General features: G+C 38.7%; 1 long non-coding RNA gene across 1 annotated transcript; it reads right to left on the reverse strand.

Moving 5' to 3' along the window:
- Positions 1 to 15,527: 15,527 nt before the first annotated feature.
- LOC145801601 (uncharacterized) lies at positions 15,528 to 17,447 on the reverse strand. The gene is made up of 2 exons (XR_014343227.1): positions 16,854 to 17,447; positions 15,528 to 15,805 (listed from the first exon to the last, which is right to left on the reverse strand). It is a non-coding gene; the product is annotated as an uncharacterized LOC145801601 (long non-coding RNA).
- Between the last annotated feature and the right edge of the window lie 835 nt (positions 17,448 to 18,282).

The raw sequence follows: 18,282 nt of genomic DNA on the forward strand, positions 1-18,282 counted from the left end.
GGCAATATTCTGGCGGTAACGGCAGTAACCATTTGATTACCTACACTTCTTCGACAATGACAATGAGTGAAAGTTTTTTTCGGCAATCACAACTCCATGAGACGAGAGGAGTACAACAATAAAAGCTCAGATGAGATTCATAGCTTTGATGGTATTCTTAACTCAAAGGAGATTGGCCTTGTAAGGGTAAATTTCTTGAAAAATAATGATAAAAATAATAAAAATTGTTTGTCATTTTTCGGGACTGAACTCTCGAACATATGACTGAAATTCGGGAACACAGGCCCGAAGATTTTTCATTTGTTCAGAAACAGGTAACAGAACATTTCTTATTTGTTCAGGAACAAATAACTGAAACTCGTAGAGATCGCAGAATCCACAAAAGGAAAATATTGAATCAATAATAAAAAAAACCCAACATTTATTTTCTCAGGTTATGAACAAGTATGTAGAGATGAAATAGTAATCAGTTTTGTAGGTTTTGTTAGGGTTTTGGGAAGAGAGGCTTTTGGGGATGTGGAGGTGTGCAATCAATTGAATGGGTGAGCAATCAATTGAATGGGTGAAATGTTTTCAAAAGGATAATTTTGGTATTATTTGGAGGGAGAAAAGAAATTTTAAGAGTTTTAGAATTTATAAACAGGGGTCCAAAGAAAAAAAGGTCCAAAATAATTAATGGAGTGTGTTAGTCATAACATGAATAACATGATTTTGATGATTTTGTTTTGATTAATGTTTTGGTATAATTGAAGAGTTAAATTGTTTGAAATCTTATAATTAATTTAACATTATAATGCATCCTCCTTTTGTCTTATTTATGTTCATTAGAGGCCAAAATTTCAGCTCAAACAAGCAAGAACCAAGCAACAAAGAGTACAGCAAGCAACAAAAGCATTGTTTTTATTTGTTTTAATGGATTATAATTAAAAACTAATTGTTTGATTAAATCATTATAATCTATGATTCTCTTAGTGTTTAACTATGTTTTTGAAGGCCAAAAACAAGCTTAAACAAGTGTTAAAGAAGTCCCATAACAACACCAAATAGTAGCAACAGAAGCAGTCAAAACAAAGGAGACTGAAAGTACACTAGGTGGACGTTTGGGAGACGATCGGCTAGGCCAAAATTAGACCGTTTCACTCCAGTTCAATTTAGCTTCACTCCGACTACCAGACCAACAATATGCTCAACGATCGCGGTAGTCACCCTTCACGATCGGGACTCAGTCAGATGACCGGGTGGACATTCGAGAGGACATCCGACGTTGTTTTTCTATGTAGAACCCAAAGTATTCCCATTCTTCTTACCATCGTCAGCCTTTGTCTTCGGACAGTCCTTCACACAATGGCCTATCTCGCTACATTCAAAGCAAGCTCCTGACGCCCAATGACAGACCCCAAAATGTGGCTTTCCACAACTTGCACACGTCGGCTTAGTATCACCTCTCTGATTTGAGTTGCTAGAACTGCCCATATTCGCCTTCTTTTTGGCATTAAACGGTACTCGGCGATTCTCGTAGTTTTGTCTCTTCCTCTGGCTCTCTGCTGAACTCTGGTATCGGTTCAAGTTACCTTCTGCTAGGATGGCCTTGTCTAACACTCCGGCGTAAGTCGGCATGTTGAGCATGTTAACTCGATCCTGTATCGGTCCACACAGTCCACTTTCAAACTTCTTAGCTTTTCTATATTGATCATCGACCATATGAGGCGCATATCTCGCCAACTCGGTAAAAGCACGGTCGTATTCTGCCACTATCTTGTTTCCTTGTGCCAGATTCTAGAACTCTGTGGTCTTGCGATCTCGGACACTAAGGGAAAAATGCTTGTTGTAGAACAACTCCAAAAATCTAGCCGAAGTCAACCCTGGGTTACCTTCTCGAATCATTATCCACCATCTTTGAGCGTCGTCGTCTAACATGAATGCTGCTAATGACATCTTCTGAGCGTCGGGGCTGGGAAAAATCTCGAACAACTTCTCCATTTCCAAAACACATGCGTCGGCTTTCATTGGCTCCATACCCCCTTGGAATCTCGGCGGGTTCATCTTCTTGAACTCTTTGATCAAGGTTATCGTGTCGTCCCCATATAAAGCTTGCTGTGGAGGCACTTGTGGCACTGGAGGAGGAGGAGGTGGAGTTGCATGTCGGCTGTTTGTCTGCTCGGCCTGGGTAGATGTAGTACTAGTGTCTTGAGGCCTAGGTTGTCTCAATTCACGGACCAAACCTTCGACCAATCTCTCTAATCTGTCCAACCGGTCCTCAAAATGATCTCGACCAACTGGAGGTCTACCCCTTCTCATGATGCTAGGAGTATGAAAAATGTGACTTTAAAATGAAATGAACAAATAAAGATGTATGCAAGCGACAAATGATCATGTCGAGATGATGCACATCTTGTCAAGTAGCTAGTAATATGATGCAATCCTAATATCATTCAAAGGGAAATCCTATGCTCTTTAGGACTCAAAGTGTGTGAATAACGTACTATAAGGAACTCGTGCTCTGACACCAATCTGTCATGACCCCATTCCGCCCCTAGTAGAATGGTGTCGTGATGGCCAGTAATCCGAGATTACCGAATGCCAAGTTACAAAGATTCACACACAATCAGAGTATAAATATGGGGCTCACATGTGCGGAAGCAATAAATTTAAATCTAAATAGTCCATAAGGGCTGTTCATAGATCAAATGAAACAACATACATCATAACATGGTTTTACAACTTGGATACAAATAAAATAAAATGCATATTACATCTTGATCAAAAGGCTGCTCAAGCCGACATATACAAAAGAGGTGAAATACAAAGCCCAGAAGCATAATCTTCAAGATGCTAGCAAAAGTATGAATCCAAACATCATGCAAAACACATCTAGGCGTCACCGCCTTCTTGCTCGTCACCTACATATATATAAGGGGGGGTGAGCTTGGATACTCAGTGAATGATATTAGAAATAAAGGTTCAAAATGAATGATATCCGAGATCTTTATCAAAACAATACATATCATAACTTGTACAAAACTCAAGGGCTGAACCAAGTTCATCTATCAAATCTTTCAAAGCTTCAAGGGATGCTTACTAGCATCAATATAATACAAGGGATGACATTCCGGACAAACCCACGCAGTAAACCGTCGATGGCAAGACAAGGGAGATATCTCAAACATGGGTGCTAGTTGCATTATAGTCCTCTAGCACTAAGGACTTTCAAAACAAGGGTACTAGTTGCATTATAGTCCCCTAGCACTAAGGACTTTCAAAACAAGGGTACTAGTTGCATTATAGTCCCCTAGCACTAAGGACTTTCCAAGAATGTCATCAAAACAAATATAATACTTGATACGAAACTAGGGATAGTCATTCGTGCTTGATCAAATACTTTTCCAAAGCAAAGCAAAGCTTTCTCAAAACTTTATAACATAGCTTTATTAAAAATACCACTCACATAGCTCTTCGGGTTTGGGGAGTATTAGCAAGGATCCAAGGCCTACAAGCACATAATAAATCCCATTGAATGTATTTCAAGAAGACAAGAATAGATGGTCAAAGATGGATATGGAATGCATCCCTAAGACAAGCTTTACATATGTGCAAATGATCTCGGCACCTCTTTCAAAATTAAGTCAAGGCGAAGCAAAACATATGTTGGGGAGTTAAAACTCTGTTTCACGTCTCGGGAAAACATGCTGGGCACCAACCAGGTCTTGGCCGAGGTCCCACACCTCTTGGCCGAGGTGTGGTCCCAATGACCACATTCAGGGAAATGAAGTCAGGGAAATCTAGGCTTCCCTTCGAGGAACATAAAGAACATGAACGCTAAAATCTTAACTTGTTATTACAAAATCTGAGATTTCATGAGATGAATTCGAAAACATGGACCTGGGTACCCATACTTGAAGATCTTATGAAAACAAACACAAAAACATAGATCTCGATACAAGCTTTCGGATCAAAACATGGTTTTTCTTTAAGAACACAAGAACATCATTTTCTCTTTCCAAAACAAGCTTTACATCAATGCATGGCTCACGAATAATGCTAGATCATGCAATGTGATTAGATGAACATGGAGAACAACAAGAGCATATCAATATCCTAACCTCAAAACGCGGATCTAACGGCTTAAGGTGTGAAGATCAAGCTTGGAAATCTACTCTCACTCTAAGAACTCTTCTTCCTCTCTTCCTAGAGCTTCTCTCTCTTCCTAGAACAAAGATATAGCAAAATGATGTAGGTCCTCTGCTGCCTATAGACTTAACCCTCTGCTGGGACACATGGCAACGGCTGGTTGGCTCTCCTCAAAAGGGCACTGACTGACAAGACAAGAGCATGACAAAGTGTATACAACAATCAAGGTGACATGGGCACTCCAACAGGTAATGATCTCAGGTAAGGGCAAAGGCTTCGGCAAGTAAGGTCTCAATGATCTCAGCTAGGAGGATAACACTTGGCCCAGCTGTGCCACACCTCAGCCTAGATGTGCCACACCTCGGTCTAGGTCATACCAGTCCAGGAACAAGATCTCTAGGTGCAAGGATCAAGGATGCCTAGATGGTAACATATCGGCTTAGATGATGACATCTCGGCCAATATGCCAGGGTGAAGGTGGAGGTCAACCAAAGTGGCTCCATGATGGTCCTAGGTGAAAAAGGTTCAAAGGCGTGACCTAGGCTACACACACCAAGCAAGGGACAAAACGTACAAACAATACTCAAGCCAAAACACTTAGGTACAAAATAAGACAGGAACCCTACTTTAGGCAAAACAAGTTCGAAAACAGCAAATGCAAACTTAACAAAACAAAAACATGCACATGCACTCGAACATGACTAAGACGAGGATGAGGGTCACTACAGTTTACCCTCCTTAAAGAAGTTTAGTCCCCAAACTTAAGTTACCTTGCCCTGAAAACAACTCCAGATAAAGAAGTTTCATTTCTTCTTCCATTTCCCATGTAGCATCCTTGCTATAATGCTCTTTCCATTCAATTTTCACCATCGGTATCGACTTATTCCTCAACTGTTTCACTTGTCTATCAATAATTCTCATCGGCTTCTCCTCGTAGCCTAAATCTTCATTAACCACAATCCCGGAATAATCAATCACGTGTAGTGGATCCCAAATATACTTGCTTAACATCGAAATATGAAACACAGCGTGGACTTGAATTAATTCTAGCGGCAAAGCAAGTCTGTAGGCAACTGGGTTAACTCTTTCAAGAATTTCAAACAGCCCAATGTAACGAGGTGCTAACTTCCTTTTCTTCCCAAATCTTGAAACTCCTTTCATCGGCGAAATCTTCAGGAATACATGATTTCCAACTTCAAATCCTAATTCTCTTCTTCTCTGATCGGCGTAACTCTTCTGTCGACTCTGAGCAGTTCTAATTCTTTGTCGGATAAGTTTAATCTTCTTAGTTGTCACTTGAACCAGTTCGAGACCAATCAAAGCTTTATCTCCCACCTCGGTCCAACATATCGGCGATCTGCACTTCCTTCCATACAAAGCTTCGTACGGTGCCATGCCAATACTAGCTTGATAACTATTGTTGTAGGCAAATTCCACTAACGACAAATGCACTTCCCAACTTCCCTTGAAGTCCAATACACATAGTCTGAGCATATCTTCAAGTGTCTGAATCGTTCTTTCTGTTTGCCCATCGGTCTGGGGATGAAAAGCTGTGCTAAACCTCAACTCGGTTCCCAAAGCACCTTATAGACTCTACCAAAAACTAGAAACAAACTTCGGATCTCGGTCTGACACAATGGACATCGGTACTCCATGAAGTCTAATGATCTCATTCATATACAACAAAGCGAGTTGATCGGCATTAAAGGTAGTCTTAATAGGCAAGAAGTGTGTTGACTTAGTTAATCTATCAACTACAACCCAAATTGAATCCATACCCCTCTGTGTCCTCGGCAAACCAACCACAAAATCTATGGAGATGTGTTCCCATTTCCACTCAGGAATTGACAAAGGTTAAAGAAATCCTGCTGGCCTCTGATGATCTGCTTTCACTTGTTGACAATATAGACACTGAGATACGAACTCGGCTATTTCTCTTTTCATATTCGGCCACCAAAAAGTTTGCTTCACATCTTGGTACATCTTGGTATTTCCTGGATGAACGGCAAATTTGGAACCATGGGATTCCTACAAAATTTTTCTTTTCAACTTCGGGACATCGGCCACACACAATCTTCCTTCAAACTTGAGTACCTGATTCTCAACGGTGTACCCTAACCTCGGCTTGGTGACAAACTCATCAATTACCTTCTTGAAGAATTCATCTTCCATCTGTTTGGTCTTAACTTCCTCAATAATAGTCGGCTCCCCTGAAATCATTGCTAAACATGCTAGGCTCCCAATTGATTTCCTGCTCAATGCGTCAGCCACTAAGTTTGCCTTGCCTGGATGATACTGAATCTGCATGTCGTAATCTTTCAATAACTCAAGCCATCTTCTCTGCCTCATATTCAATTCTTTCTCAGTGAACAAATACTTTAGGCTCTTGTGATCTGTGAAAACTTGGCAAGAAGCTCCATACAAGTAATGACGCCAAATCTTCAAAGCAAACACTATAGCTACTAGCTCAAGATCATGGATAGGATAGTTCTTTTCATGGAGTTTCAATTCACAAGATGCATACGCTATGACTTTACCCCCTTGCATTAGTACACAACACAAGCCCCTATGTGAAGCATCACTATAAATCTGAAATTCCTCATTGCCTGACGGTAGTACAAGAATTGGTGCTGTGACTAACCTCGTCTTTAGCTCCTGGAAGGCTGATTCTCTATCCTTGGTCCATTCATACGCCACTCCTTTCTGAGTTAGTTGTGTCAACGGTACTGCAATTCTTGAGAAGTCCTTCACAAACTTTCTGTAATAACCTGCCAAACCCAGAAAACTATGAACCTCAGACACATTAGTCGGCCTCGACCAATTCACAACGGCTTCAACCTTGCTAGGATCAACCGAAATACCTTCCTCATTAATCACATGCCCCAAAAATAAAATGCTGGAAAGCCAAAACTCGCACTTGCTAAACTTGGCGTACAACTTTCTGTCTCTCAAAATTTGTAAGGCAAGTCTCAAATGCTTCTCATGCTCAACTTCACTCCTGGAATATATCAATATATCGTCAATGAAGAAAACCACAAACTCGTCTAGGTAAGGCTTAAAGACTCTGTTCATCAAGTCCATGAATGCTGCAGGAGCATTAGTCACTCCAACAGGCATCACCAAAAATTTGTAGTGGCCATACCTTGTCCAAAAAGCTGTCTTCTCAACATCCTCGGCTTTAACCTAGAGCTGATGGTAGCCCGACTTGAGATCAATTTTTGAAAAGACTCGTGCTCCTTGTAATTGGTCAAGCAGATCATCAATCCTCGGCAATGGATACTTGTTCTTAATGGTTACCTTGTTTAGTTCTCGGTAATCAATACAATGACGAAGTGTACCATCATTTTTCTTAACAAATAGAACTGGTGCCCCCCAAGGTGAAGTGCTCGGCCTAATGAAGCCCTTATCTAACAATTCTTGTAACTGCAGCTTCAATTCCTTAAGCTCGGCTTGGGCCATTCTGTAGGGTGTTTTGGAGATAGGCTGGGTTCCCGACATAATGTCAACAGTAAAGTCCACTTCCCTATTGACTAAGTGGCCAGGCAGATCATTTGGAAAGACGTCGGGGAATTCATTAACAATTGGGATGTCAGCAATTTCAATGTTTCCATTCAGATTACTTAGTACACTACACAGATAACCTTGGCACCCTTTTTGGATTAACTTACAAGCCTTCATGGATGAAATCAAGTAAGGTGGGGGTACTACTCCCATACCCCGAAATGTAACCTCGGCTTGGTTTAGGGTCTCAATATGACACTTTTGGAAACACAATTAATGGATGCATGATTTTCTACTAACCAATCCATTCCCAATATAACATCAAAATGAGTTATGTCCAACGGCATCAAATCAACTAGTAATTCAACATTCTCAATCACAACATCACATGCTCTATAAATGGATGCAACAGTCATAGTTCTTCTAGATGGATTAGACACAGATAACACATAACCTAGAGGTTCTAGTTCTCTATTTAACTTATCGGCAAATTTAGAAGATACAAATGAATGCGTAAAACCCGAATCAATCAATATATATGCATCTTGAGAGCAAATTGGAAGGGTACCTAACACTACTGTCTCAGAACTCTGGGTGTCCCCTGGCACCAATGCAAAAACTTCGCCCTGCCTCGCCAGCGCCATTCCGACGTTGTTTTTCTGTGCAGAGCCCAAACTATTCCCATTCTTCTTACCATCGTCAGCCTTTGTCTTCGGACAGTCCTTCACACGATGGCCTATCTCGCTACATTCAAAATAAGCTCCTGACGCCCAATGACAGACCCCAAAATGTGGTTTTCCACAACTTGCACGCGTCGGCTTAGTATCACCTCCCTGATTTGAGTTGCTGGAACTGCCCATATTTGCCTTCTTTTTGGCATTAAACGGTACTCGGCGATTCTCGTAGTTTTGCCTCTTCCTCTAGCTCTCTACTGAACTCTGGTATCGGTTCAAGTTAGCTTCAGCTAGGATGGCCTTGTCTAACACTCTGACGTAAGTCGGCATGTTGAGCATGTTAACTCGATCCTGTATCGGTCCACGCAGTCCACTTTTAAACTTCCTAGCTTTTCTATATTCATCATCGACCATATGAGACGCATATCTCGCCAACTTGGTAAAAGCACGGTCGTATTCTGTCAGAGTTTGGAACTCTGTGGTCTTGCGATCTCGGACACTAAGGGGAAAATGTTTGTTGTAGAACAACTCCAAAAATCTAGCCCAAGTCAACCCTGGGTTACCTTCTCGAATCATCATCCACCATCTTCGAGCGTCGTCGTCTAACGTGAATGCTGCTAATGACACCTTCTGAGCGTCGGTGCTGGGAAAATCTCGAACAACTTCTCAATTTCCAAAACCCATGCTTCGGCTTTCATTGGCTCCATACCCCCTTGGAATCTCGACGGGTTCATCGTCTTGAACTCTTTGATCAAGGTTATCGTGCCGTCCCCATATAAAGCTTGCTGTGGAGGCACTTGCGGCACTGGAGAAGGTGAAGGTGGAGCTGCATATCGGCCGTTTGTCTGCTCGGCCTGGGTAGAGGTAGTACTAGTGTCTTGAGGCCTAGGTTGTCTCAATTCACAGACCAAACCTTCGACCAGTCCCTCTAATCTGCCCAATCTGTCCTTAGAATGATCTCGGCCAACTGGAGGTCTACCCTTTCTCATGATGCTAGGAGTATGCAAAATGTGACTTTAAAACGAAATGAACAAATAGACATGTATGCAAGCAACAAATGATCATGCCGAGATGATGCACATCTTGTCAAGTAGCTAGTAATATGATGCAATCCTAATATCATTCAAAGGGAAATCCTATGCTCTTTAGGACTCAAAGTGTGTGAATAACGTACTATAAGGAACTCGTGCTCTGATACCAATCTGTCACGAACCCATTCCGCCTCTAGTAGAATGGTGCCGTGATGGCCAGTAATCCGAGATTACCAAATGCCAAGTTACAAAGATTCACACACAATCAGAGTATAAATATGGGGCTCACATGTGCGGAAGCAATAAATTTAAATCTAAATAGTCCATAAGAGTTGTGCATAGATCAAATGAAACAACATACATCTTAACATGGTTTTACAACTTGGATACAAATAAAATAAAGTACATATTACATCTTGATCAAAAGGCTACTCAAGCCGACATATACAAAAGAGGTGAAATACAAAGCCCAGAAGCATAATCTTCAAGATGCTAGCAAAAGTATGAATCCAAACATCATGCAAAACACATCTAGGCGTCACCGCCTTCTTGCTCGTCACCTACATATATATAAGGGGGGGTGAGCTTGGATACTCAGTGAATGATATTAGAAATAAAGGTTCAAAATGAATGATATCCGAGATCTTTATCAAAACAATACATATCATAACTTGTACAAAACTCAAGGGCTGAACCAAGTTTATCTATCAAATCTTTCGAAACTTTAAGGGATGCTTACTAGCATCAATATAATACAAGGGATGACATTCCGGACAAACCCACGCGGTAAACCGTCGATGGCAAGACAAGGGAGATATCTCAAACAAGGGTGCTAGTTGCATTATAGTCCTCTAGCACTAAGGACTTTCAAAACAAGGGTACTAGTTGCATTATAGTCCCCTAGCACTAAGGACTTTCAAAACAAGGGTACTAGTTGCATTATAGTCCCCTAGCACTAAGGACTTTCCAAGAATGTCATCAAAACAAATATAATACTTGATACGAAACTAGGGATAGTCATTCGTGCTTGATCAAATACTTTTCCAAAGCAAAGCAAAGCTTTCTCAAAACTTTATAACATAGCTTTATTAAAAATACCACTCACATAGCTCTTCGGGTATGGGGAGTACAAGCAAGGATCTAAGGCCTACAAGCACATAATAAATCCCATTGAATGTATTTCAAGAAGACAAGAAGAGATGCTCAAAGATGGATATGGAATGCATCCCTAAGACAAGCTTTACATGTGTGCAAATGATCTCGGCACCTCTTTCAAAATTAAGTCAAGGTGAAGCAAAACATATGTTGGGGAGTTAAAACTCTGTTTCATGTCTCGGGAAAACATGCTGGGCACCAACCAGGTCTTGGCCGAGGTCCCACACCTCTTGGCCGAGGTGTGGTCCCGATGACCACATTCAGGGAAATGAAGTCGGGAAAATCTGGACTTCCCTTCGAGGAACATGAAGAACATGAACGCTAAAATCTTAACTTGTTATTACAAAATCTGAGATTTCATGAGATGAATTCAAAAACATGGACCTGGGTACCCATACTTGAAGATATTATGAAAACAAACACAAAAACATGGATCTTGATACAAGCTTTCGGATCAAAACATGGTTTTTCTTCAAGAACACAAGAACATCATTTTATCTTTCCAAAACAAGCTTTACATCAATGCATGGCTCATGAATAATGCTAGATCATGCAATGTGATTAGATGAACATGGAGAACAACAAGAGCATATCAAGATCCTAACCTCAAAACGCGGATCTAACGGCTTAAGGTGTGAAGATCAAGCTTGGAAATCTACTCTCACTCTAAGAACTCTTCTTCCTCTCTTCCTAGAGCTTCTCTCTTTTCCTAGAACAAAGATATAGCAAAATGATGTAGGTCCTCTACTGCCAGCAGACTTAACCCTCTGTTGGGACACGTGGCAACAGCTGGTTGGCTCTCCTCAAAAGGTGACTGACTGACAAGACAAGAGCATGACAAAGTGTATACAACAAGCAAGGTGACATGGGCACCCCGGCAGGTAATGATCTCGGGTAAGGACAAAGGTTTCGGCAAGTAATGTCTCAATGATCTCAGCTAGGAAGGATAACACTTGGCCCAACTATGCCACACATCGACCTAGATGTGCCACACCTCGGTCTAGATCATACCAGTCCAGGAACAAGATCTCTAGGTGCAAGGATCAAGGATGCCTAGATGGTAACATAACGGCTTAGATGATGACATCTCGGCCAATATGCCAGGGTGAAGGTGGAGGTCAACCAAAGTGGCTCCAAGATGGTCCTAAGTGAAAAAGGTTCAAAGGCGTGACCTAGGCTACACACACAAAGCAAGGGACAAAACGTACAAACAATACTCAAGCCAAAACACTTAGGTACAAAACAAGACGGGAACCCTACTTTAGGCAAAACAAGTTTGAAAACAGCAAATGCAAACTTAACAAAACAAAAACATGCACATGCACTCGAACATGACTAAGACGGGGATGAGGGTCACTACAATATCTCTATACTATTATTAAAAGGGAACACCTCACTTAATTTCTATGAATTCCTTTCTCTCCTTACATCAAGTGTCAATTTCTCTCTACAAAAGGGAAAAAAAATAGTAGTTATACGAGGGCTATGAATTGGTGGGGTTTAGAGCTATGAATTGTACCTTTTTTTAGTGCTTTGTGTGTGTGATCTGGGGGTAGTTGACCAATGGGAGTGGAATTAATGGGCCATTTAGACTTAAGATGAGATAGCATCAATTGTTCATGTATGGCTGGCTTCAACTTTATTTTGTTTCTTCTTGAGTGACATGGACTTCTTTATTTCATAAATAGCAAAAATCAAAATGAATAGTTATTAAATTAGATGCCATTATCTGAATGACTCATAATTTTGAAATGGAAACATGAAAACATTATTAAAAAATCTCTTTCAACCTTCATTTTCTATGCTAGTGAGATGGGCCATTTAGCCTCCATAGGATATTCACTATCAATGGGCGGGTGCAATCCTTTGAATCTTGTATATATATATATATATATAAAGAAAATGGCTATATTTGAAACTTATCATGTTATATATGAGAAATCACCAAGGAGATGAAAAGTTTGATGAAATAAAAATGTGAATAATCACAAAAAATATAAAGCTTATTTAGCAAACATAAGCTTGATATGTTCTGTTTTGTGGATTTGCAAAGTTCTTGCCAAGTTGCATACTTTGGTTGTCACTAACAATGAACTAACTATCTTGGTTGAGATTGATCCTCTTGCATCACTCCCTAAGCTGCAGTTCCTTAGTCTTCTTGATAATAATATCACAAAGAAGCCAAATTGCCGCTTATATGTCATCCACAAGCTGAAATCATTGCACTTGCTGGACTTCAAGAAAGTGAAACACAAGGTCAGTATGTTGTTGTCATTCACTTGTTAGTTTTGATTAACTTTCTTAGGCATGTTAGGGCTTAATTTTTTGAAACCAAGCCTATGTTTGTTATGTGACATGATTGACTTTCAACTGTAGCAATGTTCCTATTCTTGAATTTTGTAAATGAGAAATTGTTATCCTTCTGCCTTTTCAAAAAGCATTGGGTTGAAGGTTTGGAGCCTAACCTTAGGAAAAAAAAAAAAAAAAGTGAAAGCAACTGCAGAAAGTTTTGCATATCATGTTATTTTTTGGTTAAATGCTTCTTGACTTTAGTGGCTTCTATTGAAAATGCACATCGATAGGAATATACTAACGTCTAATTTGTTGTATATGAATTTAAGTCTAAAATTTTTCTTTTTTCTCCCTCATAGAAATGTTGTTACCTACAAACTAATTACTTTATATTTTCCAATATTTATTGAAATTTTTCTTCTAAAAGATTTGGATTTACATGTTGTTTTACCTAACTGATGCTAAATTGACTATGATTTTCTGTTTGATGGTTTGGTATAGGTCTATCAGTTGTTCAAAATAGCAATCCTGATGCTATACTTTTGGCTCATGAGAACACCATGGGTCGCATTCGAAAAGGTTACAATTTTCCTTTGTTTAATCTCCCTATTCCTTTGAGGCCTTTACTTGATTTTTTGTTTTGGGAAAGAATTTTGATCAAGGCCATGTATGCATAGCTATTTTTTTATTTTAGAAGTTAACTCCCTTGGCATCTTAACTTTCCTTATTGTCTACATGTATATTTTAGATTTTGTTTATTTATTTATTGTTTTTGGGCGTGGGGCTTAGACTGAAGACTTTTGTAAGGTTTAGGAAGTTAGTTTGTGAATGTGGGAAAGACTATAACACTGGTGTTTGGAGATTGCTTGGTCATGTTGCGATTAAGATATTTGACTGGACTGTTCAAGAACAATAGCTAATATATTTTGAAGTTGGGGGTATTCATTAAAATATGCACAATACTTTGTCACATGAAACAAAATCGACAATTTAATTAAAAACAAGAAATAAAGTTCTGCGAGGGTGATCCAAAAATAGTGTCTTTTGCAGATGCAGTTCTAATCTTGCGTTAGATCGTCAACAAGTGCTTTAATCCTTTCAGAAATCCAAAAGTAGTGTTAACATTCTTGGCTCCTTGTATCAGTAAATAATGATAAGCTGATGCAAAATTGTCATCCTGATTAACAATGAATTGTGGGATTTAAGGGTTGGAAATCTGCCATGTAGTTTAATTAACTCCCTTACTGCAAATTTTAGGGATAAATGATATCTGACTAATATGCCTCATAATTTAGTGGGTGGTAGTACTAATCTTTAGTTTAATGTATTAGAATTCTTTTGCTGAAATAACTCCAGTTTTTTTTTTTTTTTTTTTTTTTTTTTGAAACATTTATACCCAAAGGATTCTAATTTCTGTGCATAGTGAGATATGTGTTTTGAGTTGAGAACAAAGCGCTCAGAGCTTTTGAGCTATCACTTTCTATATTTTTATATAATAAAAATTTCTTAAAAGGAAAATACTAAGTTTTTTGATTTATAGACTGAACTTGTCTCCAATTAGGTCTAGGCCTATATATTAAACTAAACCCTTTCACAATTGAACCACGTTTGTGAGGGCTAAGGGAGAAGTCCAAACTTGAATACAATGGTGACATCCCTTTAATCTAGGCTTGAATCAAGATGTTATGGTCACTTTCACTATCACAATGTCCCTACTAATATCTGTAAACACTTAAATCTAATTTGTGATATTCTAATAATAGCCAACCGCCACAACCACCTTCCTTTATGCGATCAGCATTGCCAATCTTCGACATTAGTATAACAACACCTTTTCTTCCATCATACTACAAGTGGGGTGTGGATACAGGTTGGGTTCACGTTGGGCCTAAACTTGAAATTATGTTTATTTTTTCCCATATAGCAGCGAATTGAGGCGAAAAATCTATTTTCATCAAAAGAAGCTGAAGAACAAACTAAAAAGATATCTGCAAAGACATTTGTACCTGGTGAGGCTCCAAGTACCCTAGAGGTTCCAAAGGAAAAGCAAGCACCTAAACTAGTTGCCCCAACTCTAGAGCAAATTATAGCTATCAAGGTATCATCCACATTGTATCTTTTTTCTTTATTTCTTCTCGTCCATCGATTCCATATTTTTATTGAATTAAGGCAGAACCCTAAACTAGAATGGTAGAAGATTTTCATTTTCCACATTTAAGTAGTTAACAATTCTAACATGCAAATTTCCCTCAAGTTTTCTATGATTAATGAATTGAGTTTTGCAGTTCTATCTACTACAACTTTGCCCCATCTTTTCTAAGACTTGGCTCTATCTTTCACAAGACTTGGTTCTGAAGCAATATTTATTTTGATCCTCTTCTTGCTTCATAGAGCCTTCATTTTGCCGTGTTTACACGAGTAGCAATTTACTGTTTAATATATGTTTAACAATGGAATTGTAGGCTGCTATTGTCAGTTCCCAAACTCTTTAAGAGGTTCCAAGGCTTGAAAAGGTGAACCCCAGATGCCAAATGATTTCCATTTTTCATTGCTTTCTCCCCTAGCCTATGAGGTGGCTTTTGAAATTGTTGACAGTCTAATGGTTTTTATGTTGGCTTGAATTGTGATGAGCAGGCACTAAAGTCAAGCCAGCTTCTTGCAGATCTTAAAATCGGTGATAATGATGCCACGACCAATGTAATGCCCCAAATTTCTAGCCCAAATGATAATACAACAATCATGGCTCTTTCAAGGAAAACCGAATATAAATCTCCAAACTTAAATTACATGATACAGTAGTTCTTCATGCAACAATACATTAATCCAACAACAAATAAATAAACAAATAAATACTCCCAAGGGTTTACAAGTTTCCAAGGCTTGAACCTGGTTACACAAAACGGTTATTCAAACCCACACACATACAGCCCTTGGCTTACACACAGAGTCACAACAAAATGAGAGTTTCGTACTCTCAACACACATTTCCTCACCTTTAGTTAGGCAGCATCACCACATCTTTTCCTACACAAAAATGCCGTAGGGTGAGCATAAAGCCCAATAGGAAATCCTTAACAAAGTATATACATTTTCTACAAGTCTCAAGAGATGAAATGCGCATGCCATGCTACGCTCTTTCGAAAGAAAATCACATCTTCATCTTTGAAAACCCTCATGCTCAATGATGTCATGCAATTTCAATTATTCAAAACTTAACAATTCATTTCAAGAGCGGTAAATATGACTGTGGTAATCCCTAGGTCGGTGTTTGCAAGTAGACTATACAAGTACTACCAATTTGTCATTTTTACCGGTATTAACCGGAAGGCTCGACACCTATCCGTGCGGGTTTCGGGTCTTTCACCCCGGACGCTCAGGCCAACTTAATCAATATCATCTACACCACCTATCAAGGCTTACCAACATATTTACCCCAAAATCATTCCATGAAAACTTGTTTCTCAACATTCTTTTCTCAATGCAAATTTTCAAATCAACTTTCCAAGTTTAATGTAATCCAATGAATTGTTATGCCAATAACACAAGATGAATATAGATACTTTTATTCCAATTCATCATCCAAGGAATAACACAATTCCCTCTTCTCAAGTATCCTAAAAAATTAGTCATTTTAAGACTATTTCAACGTTTTGGACAATAATTTCCAAAATAAATAACAATTCTCATATTACCTGAAATTCATCATTTATATAAATATAAATAAGAAAATTTCCAAACATCCATTTATTTTGACACACAAAATAAATATAACAATATCATTCATGGATTTTCAGTCTCTTTCAAAAAAATCCCCAAATTCTAGGTTTTCTCCCCAAAATTATACAACTCAAATCTTTTGAAAGCAAACTTTCTAAAATCATCTTTTCTTTAATCAACGAAGATCAAAACCCATAAGATCATTTTAAAAGAACAAGAGACAAACCTACTTTCAAAATAGCTCAACTTCTTGAATCAACAATCAATTTTCAAAGCTATCGAAATATGATTTCGAAAATCATATAGATCTTGCAAATATATATATATATATATATAACTCTAAGAAAATCCCTACCTCAAGTTTTGAAGAAGAAATGAGATGAAACCCCCAAAATCAACGGTTCGAAACTTGATCTTCACCGCACACAATGAAGCCCTCAAAAACTTAACCAACTTTGATGAAGAAACTATGGCAGAACTCTAATAGATCTTGAGAAATCAAGGTTTTGATCCAATTTGGCGTAGGAAAATGTAGAAAGAAGGGAGAGGAAAGGGTTTTTAGAGAGAGAGAGACCTAACAAGAGTGAGATACACTAAGCCTAAAGAGAAGAAAAGACTAAAATTTTGGACTCACCTACCACCGCACGTGCGACGCTTCTCCCGCACTTGCACTCCCACACCTGCATTTATTGCAGTAGCCAAACAAGCCCTCCCCTGTTTTCTGCATGTGCAGCTCAAGCAACTTCGAATGTATTTTGTATTTTTGCTTCAGGGGCGCTGCCCTCGAACCCGCCAAGGAGTGCTACCCCCTAGACTCCCGCGAGCTGACCGGCCAGCTCGATCCCCGACCTGCCCAGTCGAAGTGGCAAACAAGAAAGAAGGATTGAAATCAGGATCGCTACAACCAACACTGAAGCAACCAAAGAAGACAAAATGGTCACAGATGAGGAAAACGAAGCTAATGATGGGCCAAGTGATGCTAAGCCTGAACAGAAGATAATGAGTCTATAATGATCTGTAATAGATATTATATTGAACATGTTATGAAAATGCACAAGTTATTTTGATTGTGTTGTCGTAGTTTTTGATTTTACTAGAATAGATGTTATATATTAATTTCTTGCTACTATGAGACATTTATTTTGCTTGTGTTGTTTTATGAAAATGAACATTATAATTTTATATTGATTTGTATTAGATATTTTATTGAATACATTATTAGAATGAACAAGGATTGTTTATTGCAAATATACCCCCTACAAAATTTTTAAAATTTATTTATTAATGGTGACAAAAAAAATTGTTGCCAAAATTTTCTTATCCCAGCAAATAATTTCATCACTAAATTGAAATTTTTGTTGACAAAAATTTTCGTCACTGAAGGGCCTTTTTTTTTTTTTTGCATCTTTTGGTGACGAATATTTTCGTCACTAAAAATTCTATCACTATTTTTAATGACGAAATGGACGTTATAGGTGACAAAATATTTAACATTTAGCGACGAAATGTTTCATCACCAAATACAATTAATACGCGACAAAATAAATTTTCGTCGCCAGGTACTTTTAGCGACAACGAATTGATGACAAAAGTCATGACGAAATTATTTCATCACAGTTCAATTTGGTGATGAAAGTTTCACTATTGGAGACATAGTGATTTTGTCATTAAAGAACCATTTTGTTGTACATACAAAGCTCTGTGAGACAAAATAGAACATAGAGAGCCAAACAACGTGCTAAATATTTTCACATCCTTCATCAATCAGATACTCTCTATACACT

The sequence above is a fragment of the Camellia sinensis genome, chromosome 10 (genome assembly GCF_055761805.1).
Source record: "Camellia sinensis isolate YWXY chromosome 10, ASM5576180v1, whole genome shotgun sequence".
NCBI classification, from domain to species: Eukaryota; Viridiplantae; Streptophyta; class Magnoliopsida; order Ericales; family Theaceae; genus Camellia; species Camellia sinensis.